General features: G+C 36.8%; 1 protein-coding gene across 3 annotated transcripts in view; it reads right to left on the bottom strand.

The window, feature by feature from the left end:
• The window catches only part of LOC149562646 (uncharacterized), a 230,993-nt gene extending 209,236 nt beyond the window's left edge, over positions 1-21,757 (bottom strand). The window contains exon 1 of one of the 3 annotated variants that reach the window (XM_089826110.1): positions 21,575-21,757. The gene's annotated coding sequence lies outside the window, so the exon portion shown is untranslated. The remainder of the gene's footprint in view (positions 1-21,574) is intronic. The other 2 variants (XM_089826108.1, XM_089826109.1) reach the window with 2 other exon arrangements.
• Between the last annotated feature and the right edge of the window lie 229 nt (positions 21,758-21,986).

The raw sequence follows: 21,986 nt of genomic DNA, 5'->3' as shown, positions 1-21,986 counted from the left end.
GGTGGATATCTTCTGATCAAAGATATCCACAAAATTGCCATTTCTAATATTACATTGAGGTAATATTTGTTCATGTGTCTATCCTCCCTAACTAAGAGGGAGTGTTAATGCTATTTATAGCTTCAGTTAGATAAACATTAAGTGTAAATGCAAATGAGATATAATAAGGATTAACTCTTGGTTGTATATTTGTATGTTGTTTAAGAAGTTGATATTTGTGGAAATCAAATATATAATATGTACATGTATATGTATACGTATGTATTTTATAAATAACAAATATTAATCCTTTTATCAACCTTGGAGGCTTTTTCAACTTTAAATATCAAATATGTGTTGACTGACAAAGTACCACCCGAGATTAATGTTGGTCTCGTGATACACTGTGTATTGGAAGACTGCAACCATTAGTTGCGATTAGTGGTAGGGAGAGTCATGTCCACAAATGGATGTCTCCCACGTAGGAGACATGTCCATTTGTGGACTCTCCAAAACCCTTCTTTACCTCTTGTACAATGCAAATTGGTCTAGTTATATTTTTTTATAATCATATTATAATATTACATAATATATTAATATTAAAGTATGAGAATTAAATATTATTATGTAAAAATGATAAAATATAATATTTAGATTAATATCATAATATATGAAGTGAAGTATATAGATTATGCATTATATATATATATATATATATATATATATATATATATATATATATATATTAATAATAAATAATAATATGACAACAATATTAATGTTAATGAATAAAATAGTTAATTAAATGAAAAGTCACACCTTTTCTCATATCAAGGTATATAAAGGAATATTAAATCACCCAAAGAGATGTGGAAGGGAAAATTAGATATATACAATTGGTCTACAAAAGTTTAATTGAGAAATTTAAGTTAAACTAAGGTCGGTCCAAACAAGGGACATTATATTTTCTTTGCATATGTCACCATTTTTCCTCCATACCACAACATTTCTCAAATTTAGAGCCATTTTTGGGCCCTTTCACCTCAAGGTTAGGGTCAACCTCATCCCTCACCTAGGGTAAAGGATGAGGTGGTCCCTTACCTAGGTGATTGGGGATGACCTTGTCCCTTACCCAGATGATTTTCCTAAAGAAATCTTGGGCCCCATGTTAAATATTGCTTTTTTCACTTTGTTGAGTCGGCCCTTCGTAGGGTTTATTCTGAAATCGCTATAAACGAAGTCCTCTCTTCATTTGGGCATTCATTCTATATCCACTACATCACACACATGCAAGCTATTCATGCTCAAGCTCTCAAGGTGCATTCAAGGAATTCTCAAGGAAGTGAGCAATCAAGGCATCCATTCAAGCATTCAAGCTCTTCCATCTATCATTGAGGCATATTGTAAGCATCTATACACATGAAGTTTTGTCTTACATGATTTCCTATTGGTTTTTATGTTGAGTCAAGGCAATCGCATTAACATATTTGATCACATATCAAAGACAACTACATCTACATTGTTATGATTCCATTGTTCGATTTACTTCTACTACATGTTAGCATTCCTTCTTTTACTTTCATTTCAATTACCCCCCCCCCCCGGCCCAACAAAATCTATTTCCCTTGCGTATAGGTGTAGATCTACAGGTTTTCAGAGCAGCGAAGTTCGAATCTCGTAACTAGGGCTTCAAGTGCAACCAAAGATTCCAATCTCATAAATTTGTGTACAACAGGTCAAGAATGACCTCCTTCTTGACCTTTTAGGTCGTCTTTGACCTCTTTACATCATCCTTGACCTCTAAGTCATCTGTGTTCAATGTCTCCCAAATTTTCAGATCTAAAAAACATCAATTCTCAAGTCCCAAATCCGGAATAGTTCTTTTTCTGACAGATTTTGATGGTATTTCCAAATTGATGCAGGAGCATCAAGCTCAGATTTGTGGAGTCATGGTTTGTGTAGTTGGGGGTGTGTTTGAGGCACATTGAGCAACCTTGTCCTAAGTATGCATAATGATTGAAGTAATTGTCTTCAAGTTAGAGCCGTTTGGTGATTGTTGGTCGTGTGTTCCTGCTTAACTGGCAGACTTTGGAGATTATATTTGCGAGCTTCAATTCGAGGGAGTCAGTGTGTGCGCTCTTGGATTTGGATTGTTGGATGGCACGTGGACCTATGCCTAAGGGCACATACTCTTATGTTGTCATATGAGTTGGTTATGCATTGTAAACTCGGGGCTTGTCTAGGGCTTGTCTGACGCGAGGTGTAAGATAGGCTGAAGCAGAATCAGCTCTAATTAAGTCTACAAGCATCCCTTGCTCAGAGTTACACACAGAAGAAACATATAAATCAATGTTTACAAGGCAAGATTCTAGACTTTTACTCGGGTGTAACTAGTAAGTCACACATTGAACATAAGGCTCGGCAACTGGCCACTACACTACTGTAATTATTAGAAGGAATCAAGAAACATGCCCGGTTGTGAGGCCTTCCGGGTTACGACCATATTAAATTATGGAGTAAGAATCCAAACTCGCATTCCTATCTTCTTCTTCAATATTCTCCTATTGCCACTGCTTTCTACCCATCTTGAACTACCTTTAACCAAGCTTCATATATAGCAGGTAAGCCACAAGTCAGCTAGTCAGGCATTTAATTACATTATAGGTCCAACCTTGGAAGGGTAAACCAAACCAAAGCAAATATAAACATGAAGCGACGTGCACTTGAAGGCGGATCCACATGTGTCTAAGGAGTTGGCTCCTAACTTCGCAACACGCCAATCTGACTTAGCAAATCGCGCTCCAAAAGAAATAATACACCTCGCTAGAAGACAAACACGGGAAAGATAGACCACAAAGAATGGCACACAACTCAAGACATACGAACGATCAAGGCTTTCGCACTTAGGATGAAGATCCCAAATAGGTCCTCGACAAGATGTTAACCTCGCATGCCACGAAACTACAAGCAGCAATGGCTACGTCATGAAAAGCAAACTGGTACGGAAAACAAGAAAAATAAAATTGGTTTATGCAAGGTTGCAACACGACCCAAGATGCTCCTGCATCAGACACCTAGGGTTAATAAAGAGAACTGATGTCCACATCAGGCACTATTCATATTCTGACCTGAATCATAAGGATCCAACTTAGCTTGTGTAATCCATGAACTATCTTCAGCTGGTATGGTTGTCCACTAAACTAGGCAATCTATGTAGTCTTTTCCTCTGATACTCTTGTTTACTCTGCTATTTGAATCTTCTTAATGTTGTCTTTCAGCTTCCTAGGATAATCTAGGTTATTATCATTCTTATCATCAGACTCATAGTACTCAAAGATATTTGCAATGTTGAATATAGGTGATATATCCATATCTTCTGGTAATTCTACTTCATAGGCATCTCCATTGTCAAATTTCTTCAGAATCTTACAAGGTCCAAACTTCTTCATTTTTAACTTACCGTAGGTACCAATTGGAAATCTATTCTTCTTCAAGTGAATCATAACTTCATCACCAACTTCAAAAGGTTTATGTCTCTTTCTTTTATCAGCTCTTTGTTTATGCTTTTGATTACTGTCTTCCAAATTCCTTTTAACTTCCTCATGTAAAGTCCTCATGAAAATTGCAAAATCTTCACCTTCGATACTTCTACTTGTCTCAGTAGGTAAATCTCTCAACTCAGTGGTTCCTTTAGGATGAAATCCAAGAACAATCTCAAAAGGTGTTCTCTTAGTGCTTCTATTCACAGAATTATTGTATGCAAACTCTGCCTATGCCAAAACTAAATCCCAATTAGGAGGCTTATCTCTAACTAAACATCTCAATAGATTACCCAAGCTTTTGTTCACTACTTCAATTTGTCCATCTGTTTGAGGGTCAAATGTAGAACTAAACTTTAACTATGTATTCATCTTTTTCCAAAGTGTTCTCCAAAAGTAACCAGTAAACTTAGTATCTCTATCTAAAACAATAATCTTATGCAAACCATGCAATCTTACCACTTCCTTGAAAAATAGCTCAACTACATGTAATGAATCATAGGTCTTCTTACAAGGTATGAAATGAGCCATCTTTGAAAATCGGTCAGCCACTACCAAAATAAAATCATTACCTCTCTGAGTTCTAGGCAATCCAAGAACAAAATCCATACTCACATCTTCCCAAGGTCTATTAGGTGCGGGTAAAGGTGAATATAGTCCCACATTCTGACTAGTTTCTTTTGCTACTCGACAAATTTTGAAATCTCTTACCATTCTCTACACATCTTTGAAAATCTGTGGCCAAAAGTATCTCTCAAAAATCAGTTTCACAGTCTTATCAATCCCAAAATATCCAACAAGTCCACCACTATGTTTCTCCTTCATTATGTTCTCTCTCATAGATCCTCTAGGTATGCATAGCTGAATTCCTTTGAACAACATGTCCTCTTGAATGAAGTAATCAGTCAACTTATCACTCATTGCTTGTTCCTTACAAATTTTCCAAGGTTCTACAAAATCCAAATTAGATTCATACAAACACTTCAAATCATCAAAACCAAGTACCTCAACTCTCATCTTTATCAACAAATTTCTTCTTTGGCTCAAGGCATCAACAACTTTGTTTAACTATCCACTTTTATGCTTCAATAAAAAGGAAAGATTCTGTAAGAACTCAACCCACTTCATATGTCTCTAATTCAACTTATTCTAACTTCTCAAATACTGAAAAGCTTTATGGTCAATGTACAATACAAAATCCTTAGGCATGAAATAATGTCTCCACTTTGTCAAAGCTTAAATGGTAGCATAGAATTCCTTATCATAAACTGAATATTTTCTCTTAGCATAATTCAATTTCTCACTAAAGAAAGCTACAGGTCTTCCTTCTTGACTCAAAACAGCTCCAACTGCACTTCCACTAACATCACATTCAACTTGAAAAACTTTACTGAAATCATGCAAGGCCAGTGTAGGTAATTCTGTAATCTTTTGTGCTCCATGTGTTCATTTGAAATCCCTTTTATCTCCTCTCATAGTCTTAGTCCTAGCATTACAAATAGAACTGAAATTTCTGATAGACTTTCTATAAAAATTTGCCAATCCATGAAATGATCTTACCTCTCCAACATTTTCAAGTGTCGACCAATCAAGAATTACTCTCAACTTTTCAAGGTCCATCTTGAAACCATCACCTGAAATTACAAAACCAAAGTACACAATCTCCTCTTTCATAAACGAGCATTTATTTAGGTTAATCAACAACTTTTCCTCCTCCAATCTTTGCAATACTTGTCTGATATGTTCAAGGTGTTCTTCTTTACTCTTACTGAATATCAAAATGTCATCAAGGTATACAATCACAAACTTACTCAAGAATCTTTTCAAATCTTCATTCATCAGCCTCATAAAAGTACTAGGTGCATTAGTTAAATCAAAAGGCATAACCAACCACTCATACAATCTCACATTAGTCTTAAAAGAAGATTTCCATTTATCTCCCTCTCTAATCTTAATCTGACGATATCCACTTTTCACATAAATCTTTGTAAATACTTTGCTCCACTCAAACTATCCTAGGCAAAGGAAATTTGTACTTCACTGTTATCTTATTTATAGCTCTAGAATTGGTGCACATTCTCCATTCTCCATTTTTCTTAGGTGCCAACATAGGAGGTACTACACAAGGACTCAAACTTTCCCTAATCAAACATTCCTCAAGCAATCCATGTACTTGTCGATTCAACTCAATCTTCTCATCAGACATTAACCTATATGGTGCTTTATTAGGCAAACTAGCTCTAGGCACCAAATCCATACAATGACTAATACTTCTCATAGGAGGCAAATCATCAGGTACATTATCAGTAATGATGTTATGAAATTTTGTAAACAAAGGTTCAATCTCAAGTGCATGTTCTAACTCATCTTGTTTCTCAATTTTTCTTGGAATTAAAGCATAGCAAACATTATTTTCGTTCATTTCTCTTGCGAACTTATTAGCCTCAACCAAGCATATTCTAACAATAGTATAGTGACTTTCATCCAACTTCTCTACCGAAGGCAACAATATTTGTTTCTTCCCATTCACCCAAATAGTATACCAATTCAATCTACCATCATGCAAAGCTTGACAATCATACTGCCAAGGTCTACCCAAAAGAATATAACAACAATCCATAGGCATAATATCACACAAGACTTCATCATGATAATTCTCAATTTTAAATTTGACAAGGCATCATTCACTTACAAGTAATTTATGCTCCTTCTTGATCCAACCAACATGGTAAGGCTTAGGATGTCTCAATCTCTACAACTGTAAATTGTTAACTAATTCTTCAAATGCCAAATTATCAGAACATCCACTACGAATGATTACTTTGCAACATTTTCCAACGATCTTACATCTAGTTTTGATAAACTTCTCCTTAGAACATGTTCCCCATTAGTTTTTTCATTCCACAAGGCCCTTCTCACCATCAAATTCTCACCATTCTCAGGTTCATTAAATGTTTCATCTTCTTCACAAGCCAAAGTATTTCTACTATTACCTCCAGTCTTCTTTCTAGAGTTAGTACATTCAAAAGCTCTGTGACCTTTTTCTCCACATTTGTAACAAGTACCCTTAAACCAAGATCTTTCTTCCCTTTTTCCATTATTGTTATTCCTACAGTAGCCAGTACGGCTACCTCTAGAGTAGTTAACTCTTTTACCAGCAGGTCATCCTTTATCTTGCACTGTATTGTCAGATCTGCTACTTTCTCCAAAAGCTTTGCCTCTGCTTCTCTGAAATCTGCCACCTCTTCTTCTTTGCCTTTGATCAAGTTTCTTTGCCAATTTTTCTTCATCCTTCAAAGTGAATTGATATGCTTCTTCCACGTTATCCATCATAACATAGCTGATCTCATCTTGAATTGATGTCCTCAAGTCATTCAGATATCTAGCCACCTTCTCCACTTCATCATCCACATGTCCAAATCTGATATCCAATTTGTGGAATTCCTTGGTATATTCCTTCACACTCGTGTCCTTTTACCTTAAATTTTGCATCTTCCTCAACAAGCTAACTTGGTAATCTATAGGGAGAAACTTCTTTTTCATCTTTCCAAGCATCATCATCCATGTCTTGATCTTTTCTTTTCCTTTCTTATGTCTATAAGTTTGCAAATGATCCCACTAAAGAGATGCATGACCTTTCAATTTTGTAGCTGCCATCTTAACCTTTTTATTATCAGGAGTACCTTCATACTCAAAATGTTTTTCCATTTCATAAATCCAATCTAATACGACATCAATTTCAAGTCTTCCATCATAGCAAGCAACTTCAACAGCAGTTCTAGCATTTGCTCTAGACAAAACTCTCAGAAGCCTTTCCTCATCTTGTTCAACTTTAGGTTCAGGAATGGGGTTAGGTGTTGCCTCTTCTTCATCACTAACATCTTCAAGATGTACACCTCTTCTTTGGGTTGTCTCTACAACTTCAAGCCCAGTTCCAATCTGCCTCAACATGTCCATTATAGCATTGTCTACATTTTCTCTACCATGAACCATTTTGACAATAGTTCCTGCAAGATCGTAACCTTCTGCAAGTTATAGGTCAAATTTCAGATCTGCCACACTACAACCAATCTAATCAGGTTCTCCACGAACCAATCCACAAGAAAGAACTCGCTCTAATACCACCTGACACAAGGAGTAAGATAGACTTAAGCAAAATCAGCTCTGATTATGTAAAAACCCCAACTTGTCTTCCAACTTGGATATTGATCACAACGTCTTGTTTTTGCAACTTTAACAATTTTATAATGTATTTGCTTAATCTTCTATGAAAACTAGAATCAACAAGTTCAAGAAGTTTGAAAGGATAACAAATGACAAACGGATAACTCCCTTAACTATTATTTATGCAAAAACTCTTATTTATGCAAGTTTCTTTGAAGAACATAAATGTGAATCATATAAAATGAACATGGCACCTGTACTACAATTAATTGTGTCAAGCCGTGAAACCCAGCAGCTCCCTTATAATCCACAGTGACTCCATAATGCCCAACCCACTACAGATGATAGTTGTCCTTGGGTTGCTCACCGTAATGCAAAATGTTGTGTAGAAGGTGGCAAGCAAGGGAGCTGGATTATCCACGTGCCTTCCCAAATTCCTTGGTATGATTGCAAACTTTGACGCCAACTCCAATTGTAATGCCTCACGGCTTGCTTGACAGTTGTTTCATTTCAAGCACGGACTGTGAATGATATACAGTTTCTAAGAAATGTTGACGCCTAACCTCTTGCGAGTAATCAACTTTGTTTCACACTTGGCCGCTAGCATTAATGAATATGTAAACTCCTAATATCAAGTTCGATCTCCAATACAAGTTCTCAACAAAAACGATAAACTCCACACTTCCAGAATAAACTTTCAGCTGTCATAATAACTAAATCGATCACTCCTCAATTGCCAAACAGTAGCAAATTGATTAACCTCCAGGATGTTCGTCTCCTTAGCCACAGTGAATCATAGCTGGAGTTTATCTAGCAAATATCAGATCCACTATACTTCAGCAGTAGAATGAAAACACTTCTAGATACAATGATGAACAGTAGAGAAGTTAGGCAATCTTAGCTATGCCTCAGCAGCTAAATTGCAAGTATAATTCTCAGAATTTTCAAACCCTTATACATCAACAAGGGCATACAGTTAAGAACCCAGGAAAAAGCCACTAAGGCACAAAATCAAATATATAATCAAGTGTGTCTTTCCCAATGAAATGAGCTCTCATTTATAAACTTTCATTGGCAAAAGTTTCCATAAAACTCCACTTCAGAAAACGTGGAAATTTCCCAAAAGAACTCAACACTAGAAACTTTCCAACTTGCTTTTTAAAAAATCTCTAAAAGTCATTATTATAATAATATAAGCATTTTATAATAATGTAACTCAATGAATAATAAATAAATAAGAGCTCATGCAATTATTAACCTGATCAATCGCAGGTGACGACCAACTGCCAAGCCACCCACTGCACTGCCAAGAATAGCAACTACTAAAAATGGACTTACTAAAAATAGTAAATCCATAACTAAAACCCCCAAAACGCCCTCCTAGCTCACGAGGGTTGCTATGGTGAACTAACTTGGCCAATTGCAAGAACCTGCTAAAAAAGGGGACATTACAGATTAGGTCTACAAACATCCCCTGCTCAGAGTTACACATGGAAGAAACATACAAATCAATGTTCATAAGGCAAGAATCCAAACTTTTACTTGGGTGTAATTAGTAAGTCACACATTGAACATAAGGCTCAGCATCTGGCTCCCCACACTGTTGTAATTATTAGAAGGAATCAAGCAATGCGACCAGTTGTGAGGCCTTCTGGGTTACGGCCATATAAAATTATCTGGGCCAGCGCCCTTCGGATGAAGATCCCAAACAGGTCCTCGACAAAATGTCAACTTTGCATGCCACGAAACTACAAGCAACAACGGCTACTTCACAAACATCAAACTAGTACAATAAACAAGAATTTCTTTTTGGTTGATGCAAAATTGCTCCAAGACCCAAGTACTCCTGCATCATTGTCCTAAGTATTTAGTAATTTTATGTATTTAATGTTTGTTGCCAAGCCAACTTGTGGCTTGAGGGTGTATTTAATGTGGGTGTATTTATTTAATGTATTCTACTAGGCCAACCTGTGGCTTGGTTTAGTATAAGTAGAGGGTCTTGTGATGTCTAGAGTCATTCAGTTCAACATGGAGTGGATTCATTCAGCATGGAGTGGTTGAGAGGAGCAAAGTTTGAGTAGAGTCAGTAGCTAAGTGTGGGCTTGGGAAACAAGAAGGTTGCTTGGTGGCTTGCGAGCACAAGTTTAGAATCTTCTTGAGGTTTTCTACCAGAGTGAGGATCTGGGCTAGCTAGAGTTTGGATCTTGCGAGGTCTTGCAGAATTACTATTGTAATTGCTTATGTATTTGGCCGTAACTCGGAAGGCCTTACAGTCGGGCATGTTAGATGTAAATCTTATGATTCTATTATACGAATTGATGTTGTTTTGGATTTATATATATGTGTTGTTGTGTTAGGGGCTAGGACATCTCCTTTAGGTATTCTCCTGCCTTGCACTGCGTCATAGATCCAAGCTGACCTCCCTCATCAGCCTTCAAGGTGAGTTTTGTGCTTCATTTGTCATTTCATATCATTTATCTTTATGTCTCAAATATAATTAGTACATGTGATTAGCTTTCATTCATACTCTTTCCTCTCTTGCATTTCAATTGGTCAATCTACTTGCATTTTACACATACATAATCAAATCAACCAAAAGCACAACAATAAAGGGGAAGAACATCCTATAGAAAGACATTCCCTGAGTTTACATCTTGGAAAAGGAACTAGATTCAGCACTAGCATTTGTTTCCTTGGATAGTGTTGATCTAACTTGAGGCCTTTTGAAAGGTTATGCTTAAAGGTCCCTCTTCTGTTATCCCTAATGTGACATTTAAAATTAGGGGTAATCAATAGGCACCTCAATATCTCTTATCTTACACATCATAATTCCTATCTCACATATTGGTGCCTCCAACTTTTTACATTACAATATGTCAACCTTTTTCTTGGTAATCTCAAGCACCATGACTGAGATTTTCTTGAATTCAACCACAATCTTCCATTGATTCTTGCTGATTTAATTGAGGTAGTTATTCAAAATGGCATTCAAGATGCTTTTGATCAAATCAATCCATAAGATTTTGTGCAAATTTAGTGTAGCTTGTTAGAATTTTGGTGCCTTGTGTAACAATAACGTGATGCCACAAATCATGTTCAATCCCTTCCAAGTGTAAAATGGCAAACGTGATGGCATCTTCTTCTAATGTGATAAATAAGCATTCACTTTTCAGATTCATGAATGTGCAATGACTTCTACTACTCCCTCAAAATTGGGGAGAGTCATTTTACTCACCCTCAATGCAAATGTTTTATGTTGCCCTCTTTCCTTTCTACGGATAATTTTTGACCTAGCATCTCATTCCTTAAGTAGAATACAAAGTCGATGTTTTAGTAGGCTTCAACACATCGTTAATGTCATTAATTACTAGATTGGTTTCTTATTCTCACTTCTCTAGGTAAGAATGAGAGTCTTGTTATCCTAAGTATTGGCCCTAGTGACGTTTTATTGTTATTCTCAGAGTGGTTAGAATTGCCATTCCTCCCATTAGTTTGGTTGGGTTTGAGAGTGTTGATTGTGCAATGCTAGTCCCTCAAAATTGGGGAGTCATTTTACTCACCCTTCAACAAAAGTGTTTATTATGTTGCCCTCTTTCCTTTCTTAAGGTAATTCAACCTCGCATCACATTCCTTAAATGGAATACAAGGTCAATTTTTTATTAGGCTTCAACATATAATTGATGCCATTGATTATAGATTGTTTCTTCTTCTCCCTTCTCTAGGTAGGAATGAGAGTCTTGTTATCCAAGGTATTGACCCTAGAGGTGTTCTATTGTCATTCTCCTAGTGGTTAGAATTGTCATTCCTCCCATTAGTTTGGTTGAGTTTGAGCGTGTTGATCGTGTTATTTTTTATATGGTCTAGAGAAGTAATCAAGTATTCTTCTTGTATAGTTCCATTAAGGCCCTCTATTTGTTTCCTAGTTGCCCACCACATCATCAATTCAAAACTCGGTCGTTGCTTGCTGCAAGTTGCCTTCTTTCTCTTTCTAAAGTTTTTTGAGCTCTTTGGCTTAATTGAATATATTATCTTTTTGATCCACGATTTGGTAGGATCAAAACTCTAATACTAATTGTAATGTCCCTTTTTGAAATTTACTTGAATTTAGTCCTAAAACAAGCAATTCCAACTTAAGACAGAATCGCATTATCTTTATTAACATAAACTTATATAAAAGTGCCAACTTTAAGGCCCCATTTTGAAATATTTTGGGTTAAGGGAATACACACCATTAATCATAAAATATTAAGAATCCATAATAACATTTATATTAATTCATTGATGCAACATATACATAAGTACAATTTTGATCATGGCATATTTCTATCGTCAATCGCCATCTAGAACTCATTAAGAATATTTGCAAACTGCAATCTCATGGCTAGTTGTCCTTGTATTGCAAGAGGATAGTGTCCTTGTATTGTGAGAGCAAAGGTGGAATTCTGGTCCATTCATCTCGAGATGGCATGCTCGATATCTTGTGAACTCGTAAGGTTGACCGTTCCTCTTATTTGCAAGACATGACTATTAACTCAAAATAAATTACTAAGAGAATTTTCTATATTAATTTCAATTAAATACCTCTTAATGGATTGGCAATAAATCTTTGAATAATCTAATCAATTAATTCTTGAGCAACTTAATAGAATTATATAGACATGTATATTGCTGATTATATTTTGAACTAGATGGTTTAATGATCAATTGACCAATAATTTTAACGGTTGATCTGCTCTTTTAATGAACAAACTCTTGATTTATATCCAATGATCCAATTGCTCAATGCTGATTGATGCCCTTCCAAATTAAATCTTCCTTCCTTTAAAATCTCTAGTTGTGGACCATCACACTTCTTCATAAGACCCTTGTTGTTACAAGAGTTACACCCTTTGAGTGTTGTTTGATTTATTTAGTAAAATATTTGATAATCACTGCCCCAATTTATCTCAGTTGAAACACTTAACCAAATAGCTGCCATTTTGATTTCCTTTGATCCTAGTTGACCTCTTATATTGAAACACTATTATTTTCATTTTTAGTTTCTAAGTTGGTCTTAATGTTATCACCCGAATTTTGGCAGTTGCGATCATATTTTATGTGATTTCATTCATTGACATGACAACCTAACCAAGATATCACTATGTGATAAGATTGTTATCCTAGGCTATCATTTCAGGATTAATGTTAAGAAGTATTTTGGATTCTCCCCTAGGTTTAAATCACAGTGGAAACCCCAAATTTTTACTAATATGTCATAAAGAAAAAGCAATTTACCTAACAAGTCAAGTGTACTATGATCTTCTAGTTGAGTAGAGTAGGTGTCATGATGATGATCTGAGCTCAAGTCCCTTCATGCATGCTCCCCATGTTAAAGAGATTGTGCTTAATGTCGACATGTCTAATGCTAACTTGATAGAATAGATACAATTTGGTAACACTCTAAGCTTAATAAAGCACTAAGAGAAAGCATGTGAGTTTTGTCTTAGCGAAGATCATGATTCGGAGAACTATATGCTTGAAGGGCATCTGAAGGAGAAGGAAGATGATAGATTATTGAATTGAATAGGGCAATAGTGATGTCAAACCTATTGCAGGAGAAGCAAGAAAGTAAGGGGAAAAATATCCTATATGGTGCGGCTGATAAGGAAAGTGATTTGTTTGAGAGCAAGATGGAACAATTTGCATGAGGAGCATCACAGTTGTAGTGAAGACATTCTAAAAGAGGCAAAAGGATGGGCAATTGGGGTGGAAACCCTTGGCGATAGGGATCGTCAACATGGTAAATTGGAGGAAAGAGTCGACTCTCAATTTTGGAAAAAGAGTGTAAGCAATGGAAGAGGCCACAAAATGTCAACGAGAGAGTTAGAATGCTGGGAAGGAAATGATCATGGGAGGGGGGATCCCCAGCAAGGAATAAAGAATGGGACTCTTGATCAGAGGATGGAGGAGTGTTTTGAAGAAAGATTGGGGAAACCAGTTGTGGGGGGGGGGGTTGGGTGGGTTGGGGGCTTTGTCTTGTTTGAAGGAATTAGATAACAATGTGTTACAAGAGGATGGAGGAGTAGACCTAGAAGTGGAAAGAATTAAAGACATGGAGATTTCCCCGATTAGGAACTTGGAAGGATCCTTTAATAAGGAGACTAGCTCGGAGGAGGAGGACTATGCAAAGGATGATCCACCAATAGGGGAGGACGACTTTTTTGGGCTCTCTGATGTTATGGCTTTAAAGGAAAACAAAACTTTATCTCAAACTGAAAGGGAAAACAATAAAATACAGGTGGGGGAAAGCCAAAAAAAGGGGCTGAAGGACTTTATATGCTCTAATCCAGATAGTTGGTAATGCGAAAGGTCAAAGCAAATTGAAATCAGGAAGGGGGAAGACCCCTTCCCGAAGAGGATGAAGCTCCTTTCGTGGAATGTCAAGGGCTGCTATGCCCCTGACAAATTGCACTTGATCAAGGGGGGCCTTGATCAAGGGAGACTAGATGTTGTTCTTTTTTAGGAAACTAAGATCAATGGGGAGGACTTACTAGTTGTAAAAAGAAAGTTTGGAAGGTGGAGTAGTGAATGGGTTGAGGCTGCAAGAGCATCAAGGATTGTTGATGTGTTATGGAAGGAGGAGTTGATTGTTGTTGTTGTCATGCAACAAGGAAGTAACTGGCAATGGATAAAGATAAGATCAAAACAATTAGATGCGGAATTTTATGTGTTTAATGTCTAAGGCCCAACACGGAGTAGTGATAAGAAAGTGTTATGGCAAACTTTGACAGCAGTGATGGAGGCTCTGCAAGATGAGATGGTTGTATTAGGAGGGAATTTTAATGCTATTCTCTTTTCTAAAGAGAAGCGAGGAGGGAAAGGATGGAAATCGATTAATGAGGAAGACTTATCTGCCTTTGTGACTAGAAGTGGCCTTGTGGACATTCCCTTTAAACAAGGTGAGTTTACATGGATAAATAGGAGACCAAGGTTTGTTAATATTGCAGAAAAATTGGATAGATTCATGTTGGGGGGGACTAGTATAGTGTTTAATTGGATGGAGATTGAAATTTTGCCTATTCATGGGTCAAATCACTTCCCTGTTGTCCTAAGGCTACAAGAAGATTCCTCTCCGGATAGGTTGCCTTATAAATTTGAAGCAATGTGGTTAAGGGTGTATGGTTGTAAAGAGCTAGCAGAGCATTGGTGGAAAATGCTCCTCCCTTCAAAGGAAACAAGGCATTTGTTTTCTTCAAAAATTACAATTCATAAAGGAGAAGTTGAAAGTTTGGAATCGGGAATCTTTTTAGAATATTTTTCAGGAAACAACTGGAGTTAGAAGAATCTTTAAAGCAGTTAAATGATAAAGTGATTTTGCAAGGGATGGTGGAGGAAGATTTCTTAATGAAAAAAAGGTCAAAGAAAGAATATGAGGAGGTCTTGGCTAGAGAGGAGGTTTTTTAGCGCCAAAAATCCAGAGAAACTTGGTTGAATAAAAGTGAGAGAAACACACAAAAAAAATCATTATTCAATCACAGTGAGAAGGGCTCATAACAAGATTTTTTCCATTGAGAATAGGGAGGGTGTTTTACTGGAGGATCCAGGGCTGATTAAGGAGAAAGTTGTTTCCTTTTTTCAAAACAAGGGTACGATCAAACAAGATGTGTTTGTGAACTTGACCCTAGTTTTAGATTGCATTATGGATTGTGTGACAGAAGACCAGAACAGAATGTTGTTAGCAAAAGTGTCAAAAGAGGAAGTGTTGCTTGCACTAAAGGGGCTAGGAAGGAACAAAAGTCCTGGACCTGATGTGTTTACGGCCCAGTTTTTTAGATCTTTCTAGGATTGTTTGGAAACAGAGGTTTGGGAAGTGGTGGAAGAATCAAGGATAGGGGGGTTTGTGCTGAAAGACTTAAACAATACTTTAATTGCCTTGGTGCCAAAAAAAGATTCATGTAGGAATTTTGAGGAGTTTCGACCTATCTCATTGTGCAATACTTTATATAAGATAATTTCCAAAGTCATTGCAAACAGGTTGAGAGGGGTTTTGAATTCGGTTATCTCTATGGAACAGAGTAGTTTTTCTCCTAGAAGATCCATTTTTGAAGGTGCTATTATTGCTCATGAAATGATCCATTCTATTAGGTTAAAAAACTAAGTAAAATTATGGTTAAATTGGATATCAAGAGAGCATATGATGAAGTTAATAGGGATTTTCTAATCAAAGTCCTAGCAAAATTTGGCTTTGAGCCTAGATGGATAGGTTAGGTGCCAAGATGTATATCTTCTGCTTCTATGTCTTAGTAAATGGAAGCCCTCAAGGTTTTTTTTGAATTAGAGAAAGGTCTAAGACAAGGGGATCCATTATCCCCGTTTCTTTTTATAATCTTGACTGAGGTTTTGGGAAGGCTTATTGAGGTGAAAAGGAGAGAAGGGCTCTGGAGAGGTGTTAAGATGGCAGAGGGGATTGTTGTTGTAGCACACTTACAGTTTGCGGTTGACAATTTTCTAGCAAGGGATGCCTCGAAAAGGGAAGCTAGGGTAATGAAACAGACTTTACAATTGTATGGAATGGTGTTTGGGCAGAATATTAATTGGCACAAATCTAAGATTTTCTTTTTTAACACTCCTATTAGTAAACAGCTTTCTATTTGTAGGATTTTGAACACAAATCAAGGGACTTTACCTAGTCAGTATCTTGGAATCCCTCTTTTTCAAGGGAGAAATAAAGGGGATGTTTGGAAAAGCTTAGTAGAAAAGTGTTTAAAGAAAATGGAAGGATGGAAAGGAAGGTGTTGTTCCTATATTTTTTATGATGTGTCTAAAAATTCCTAAAAAGGTGGTAAAAATTGTGGAACAACAGATAAGGAGGTTATTTTGGAGGGGGCCTATGAAGAATCATAAAATCCCTTTGTTGGGATGGGACAATATATGTTAGCCAAAGAGGTTTGGAAGTGTTGGTTTGGGAGACTGGAACCTAATGAATTTGGCTTTAGGGGCGAAATTAGTGTGGCAAATTTTTAATGACTTGGAACAGTTATGGACTAGAATTTTACGGGCCAAGTATTTGGATTCTAACAATGTAGAGAGGATTTGACAGTTCAAAATCCAATTAAAGGATAGGCAATTTGGAATTTCATAGTTTCTAGTAGGCGTGTTATTACTGATCATGTTTCTTGGAGGGTTGGAGATGGAAGACAAGCAAACTTTTGGGATGACTCATGGAGTGGGTATAAGGTTCTTAACGAGTGTCAAGATGGGGAGCTAAAACGAGTTTTGAGAGGTTTATGGGGTTATAAGGTCAGAGACTATATGCAAGAGTCTAAAGGTGCATTGGGTAAGGTTTGGATTTGGAAGGACTGGCGAGTGGAAGGTTTATCTCATCAACAACAACAAACTTTAAAGGGTATTTTCTCTAGGAGGAAAGTTTTTTTAATAGAGAAAGCTAACAAAATAAAGTGGTGTGCTTCTACTTTGAGGGAGTTTTCAGTAAAGCTAGGTTATGAATTATTATCCTAGAGAGCTGCCACTGTCTTTGAATATGGGGATTTATGTTGGCATAAGGATGTATTGCCAAAAGAAGGGTCATTTGCATGGTTGGTTGTTCAGGGGCATATTATGACAGGAGAAAGAAGGAAAAGGCTAGGGTTTCAAGGCCCCTTGAGATGTGTGATGTATTTTGAGGAGGAAGAATCGGTGGATCATCTACTGCTAAATTGTGAGATGGCTTCTACTTGCTAGAGGCATGTGCAAGTAAAATTGGGTTGGCTAAAATTGGGTTGGCAAGGACCCTGCAGGCACACTTTAAAAGACTTCTTCTCTTCATGGTCGTGGTTGAGGAGGAACATGTTGGCTAGTGTGTGGGTGGTTTGTCCATCAATAGTTATTTGCGAGTTATGGAAGGAAAGAAACAGGAGGATTTTTCAGGAGAAAGTTGAGCGTTTGGATAGACTGCTATGGAGGATTGATCATTCTATAGAGGAGGCTGTAAGTGCTGTTGTTTTTAGGAAAGAGCTGAAGTAGGGTTTCTTTAAGAAGGAAGATAGAGCTATTCAAAGGGTACGACCAAGGATTAAGATTAGAAGAGTTGGAGTTTTGGCTAAGGATTAAAAGAACGTTATCAAGAGATTGAATTCAAATTGGACACCATCGGAGGAAGGATGGGCAAAGGCAAACTTTGATGGTGCAGCTATTGGGAATCCTGGGAGGTCAAGGGTTGGCTTTATTATTAGAAATCATGTTGGGGAAACTTTGGCGTTGGGGGGTATTCGCTTACCAGATGGAACAAATGATGAGGCTGAGTTTCAAGTAGCTTTACTGGCTATTCAGTGTGCTAAGCGAGCTAGTGGACAAATAGTGCATCTGGAGGGAGATTCGCTCTTAGTGGTGGAGGCTATCAAAAGGAATAATATCTTTGCATGGTATTTAGAAAATTTTGTGATAGCAATAAATAAGGAGTTAGAAAATTCTACTAGATTTTAAAATCTGTCATGTGTTTAAGGAAGCGAATGCAAAGGCAAATCGGCTTTCTAAATGGATGGCCAATTCTCTTGAGCAGGGGAAATGTTTTTTTGAATGGTGTAGGCATTGGGATGAGATTTTTTATTAATTTAATATTTAAAGTTTTGTTTTTAAAAAATAGATAACAACCTTTGGAAAAGTTGATGAGACGGTTACTTATGTGGAATGTCAGACAATGTCATTGATGAATAGTTGTAGAGAATCTTGAGAAAGATTTATATTTTAAAAAAGAGGGATGCTTCGGGAAAGGCATGGCAGGATCATGATGGCTTGACAAGAGATGATGTCGGTTTCAAGCGGGTGTTTTGTGTGAGTAGTTGGGTGAGATTTTCTATAGAACAATATTGATTTCAATTTTGTCATGCAAACTAGTTTAGGAAAGTCAGAAAGGAAAGCGATAGCAAGTTAAAGTGATGGAGGTTACCTTTACATTTAGGATAGGCAGACAACAGAAAACTCTCTACAGATCGGTGCAAGATCAACGCCTTTGTCTACTGCTCCTTTGTCCAACGCCAAAGGTGAGTGCGGCAATGAAAGGAACTCTAGGGGATTTGTTTCAAATCTCCAACCATCGTTGGAAGATCAATGTAGACATTGTAGCGATGATCATGGCATGGGGTCTAGAGTTGGATTTCACGGAAGAAGAGGTGAAGTGGGTTATGAACTCTTTGTTTCTGAAAGACATGATTGTGGATTTGGATTCATTGCTAAAATGGGCATGACTTGGGCATAGTTTTGACTATATCAAGTGTTTTGAAGATGAAGTAGAAGGGGGGGAAATTGGTAAATTTGGTTTCCTATGGTGGCCAAGTCGTGTGGATAGAGAGGCTTACAAAGAGAAAATTATGAAGGAATGGCTCAAATTGGTGGATGGAATTCAGTCTTTCCAGGAAAGGGATGGCAAACGGGTAAGGGGGTTTAATGTTACTCTTCCCCGTCGTCGTCGCATAGTTGGCCATCACATGTGTAGAATGGTGGTGAGGGTGGTTTTTCCTCTAAGGGTGTGACTGGGTGGATTTGTCGTGGGTGAAATTTTGTTTTTTGGTAATTGGTCAAGGATTCCCGAGATGGAAGAAGTAAGCAGAATTTTTTTGGCTTATGGACGATTAACGAACATAGAAGAAGGATGAGGGAAGCAAGGCAGGCTGATAGATGAAACAGCGGATTGTGTCACAGAAGTTGATAGCCAAAAGCAAGGTGAAGTTGGTTTTTTTGAAGCAAATTTGGATTAGAGGAAGATTAATCTGATGCAGAAGCTTAGCTAATGGCAAGAATGTTTGTAAGAGCTTTTAAAGGGATGTTTCGAGCTTGGCATTGTTTGTAGAGATTGAAGCAGGGATGGAGTTGAATGATGGTTTTGGAAGGCTGGTTTTGAAAGGCGGTATCGCAGGTGAATGTTTGAATACAATGGTTAACATAGTAAGGTTTCTATTAGGTGGTTTAGGTGGATGTAATGACCCCTTGCTTTGTAATGTTTATTTGTTAAGAGGGGTCGATTGTAGGGGTTAGATGTTTGATTGGGCCTTATTAATTATGTGGCCTTTTGATGTAATTTTTACTATATATATTAGAAAAATACTTAGATTACCGACCAAAAAATTTTAATAAAATAAAAATCTTCTAGGCCAAGTTGGATGAAAGAGTAACATTGTTTTTTCTTCTTACTTTATCCCAATTAAATTCCTAGTAATTAAATTGCATTTATACTTCTAGTTTGCTAGTTCAAACCCAATCCTAACTAGTTCTCCTAAAATCATAGCAACATTTACAAACATATCTAAGATACAAGCAAATGACTCCACAACAAGCTAGTAATTCTGGTGTAATGCCCTATGACATACACACCAATAATTATATAAGATTATTGAACGGAAAGCCAAATATCACCTCGTAATTGGGTTGATATGGAAGCCCCTTAGCCCCCCAACTGTTATAATCATGTTTAGGTCCATGAATAATTTGTTTTGAAAATTTACATTTAAAAAGTTTCTATCAGTTCACATTTTATTATTATAGACAAATATAAATGCAATTGTATCAAATCGTATTACTAATCATAAATAAACTCCACGTCAGGTGTATTATTTTCTTGGCATACTATATGGGGAACATTGTGATGAATGGCCATCATGTCAACATTAGTCCTAGTCAAGTTTGTATGCAAATCAAAGAAGGGCTCACCTAAGGAGATACAAATGCTATATTGCTTGTCAAAAAAAGGGTTTCCTTGTGGTGAATTATTGGGGATTACAGTTGCCTGAGGGATATAAGCTCCTTTTTGCTACAGTCCACGATTCCAAACTGAGATTTTTGTTTTTAATGCCACGGATACCATAATCTATGAGCTTTGTACACCTTAAACGTTTCACAAGATATATATATAGTTTCCTTTAGGTAAAATCTGCTTTTATACTTGTATGATCAGTGTATACTTCTGTATGTGATCAAGGCAGTTTCTATTCAATTAGTTTATTGTAACAAAAATCAAGATTTTATAAAAAAAGTTTTAAATCCTTAAAAGACCGTATTTATGATTTTTTTAAATTTGTCAAGTCCCTGCAGAGTCACAGACTATAGATACCAAGTTCGAGTCCAAGTTATAAATCAGCTTGCCATGTCCAAGACAAGTCTAAGACATATAACACTATTTGAGCTCACCTTACAAGAGGATGGTTTTTTCACTTTATATTTTACATGCTGTTCAGTTTCTGTACTCCTCAGATTTTGATATCATAACCTACCTCCTGAACAAACCCGTTCTTGCCAATTTATCGATTAAGCAGAATAGCTCATTGTCATATTCAACACAAAACTGAAGTATGTGGACCATAATTGACTCCATACCCACATGTTCTGGTGATTATTCCATAAAAAATGTAGCAATATCCCTCGTTCAATTACTTCTGTACTCTGATTTGAAATGGCTGCGGGATGACTCTGTCCAAGTACATATCAATAATGACTTTCCTTAACGGATGTTTTCTTCCATCCCAAAAGTTTGTTTCCAAACCCTAACCGTAAAAAACATTTAGGAAATGCCATGTATAAAGGAAATGACGAAACATCAAATGCATTGTTTCAAGATATGATTGATGTCCAATGGAAAACCATATGCTCTGTCATTAATCTCGTTAAGATGAACTGCCATTTGATTTATAAAGTAAAGAAGCCTGTATTACTCTCCAGTTTCTGCTTTTCTTTTCATAACAACGATGATGATCATCCTTAATCTGTAGATTACACAATAACGTATGTAATCTTAAATTGGCAAGCAGCGCAAATATATTTACTATTGCAATCTGGGCAGAGCAAAATTAAATCACGAATATACAAATAACAGCTTTGCACTACAAAGTGAGTTTAACTAAAGTCGAAAGGAATATAGTGCGTACAGTTGTTCGCCTGGAAAGCGATGAAAGCCGCTCGTTGAGCCAATGCGGCAATCTATCTGAAATATGACCGGGTGCTCTCTTCAACCGTTACAGCGAAAATTTTCCGTTCCTGCTGAAACCATAGCGCCAAAATTTTGCCCAGCAGCAACGGTCAGATTGACCAATAAATCCTAAAAGGTGTGGCTACGCACTGCCCTAGATAAGAGGTAATGATAAATAGAAAATACAATTTTTTATTTTTATTTTTTTTTGAATGGAGGGTTCTTACTTTGAGCCAACTCGAGATCTATGAGCTACCAATCAGCAAAGGCCATCATAGAAACAATTTTGGAACCTAATATGGGCTCATTCGTGCTTAAAACCTCTTTGACTTAGGGCCAAGCACTGAGGGGCATCCATGCCATCAAAATCA

Source organism: Cupressus sempervirens, chromosome 4, assembly GCF_028749045.1.
Source record: "Cupressus sempervirens isolate cs-2001-9-10 chromosome 4, ASM2874904v1, whole genome shotgun sequence".
NCBI classification, from domain to species: Eukaryota; Viridiplantae; Streptophyta; class Pinopsida; order Cupressales; family Cupressaceae; genus Cupressus; species Cupressus sempervirens.
Note: the sequence above shows the minus strand (reverse complement) of the source record. Positions and strands in the feature narration are given on the sequence as shown.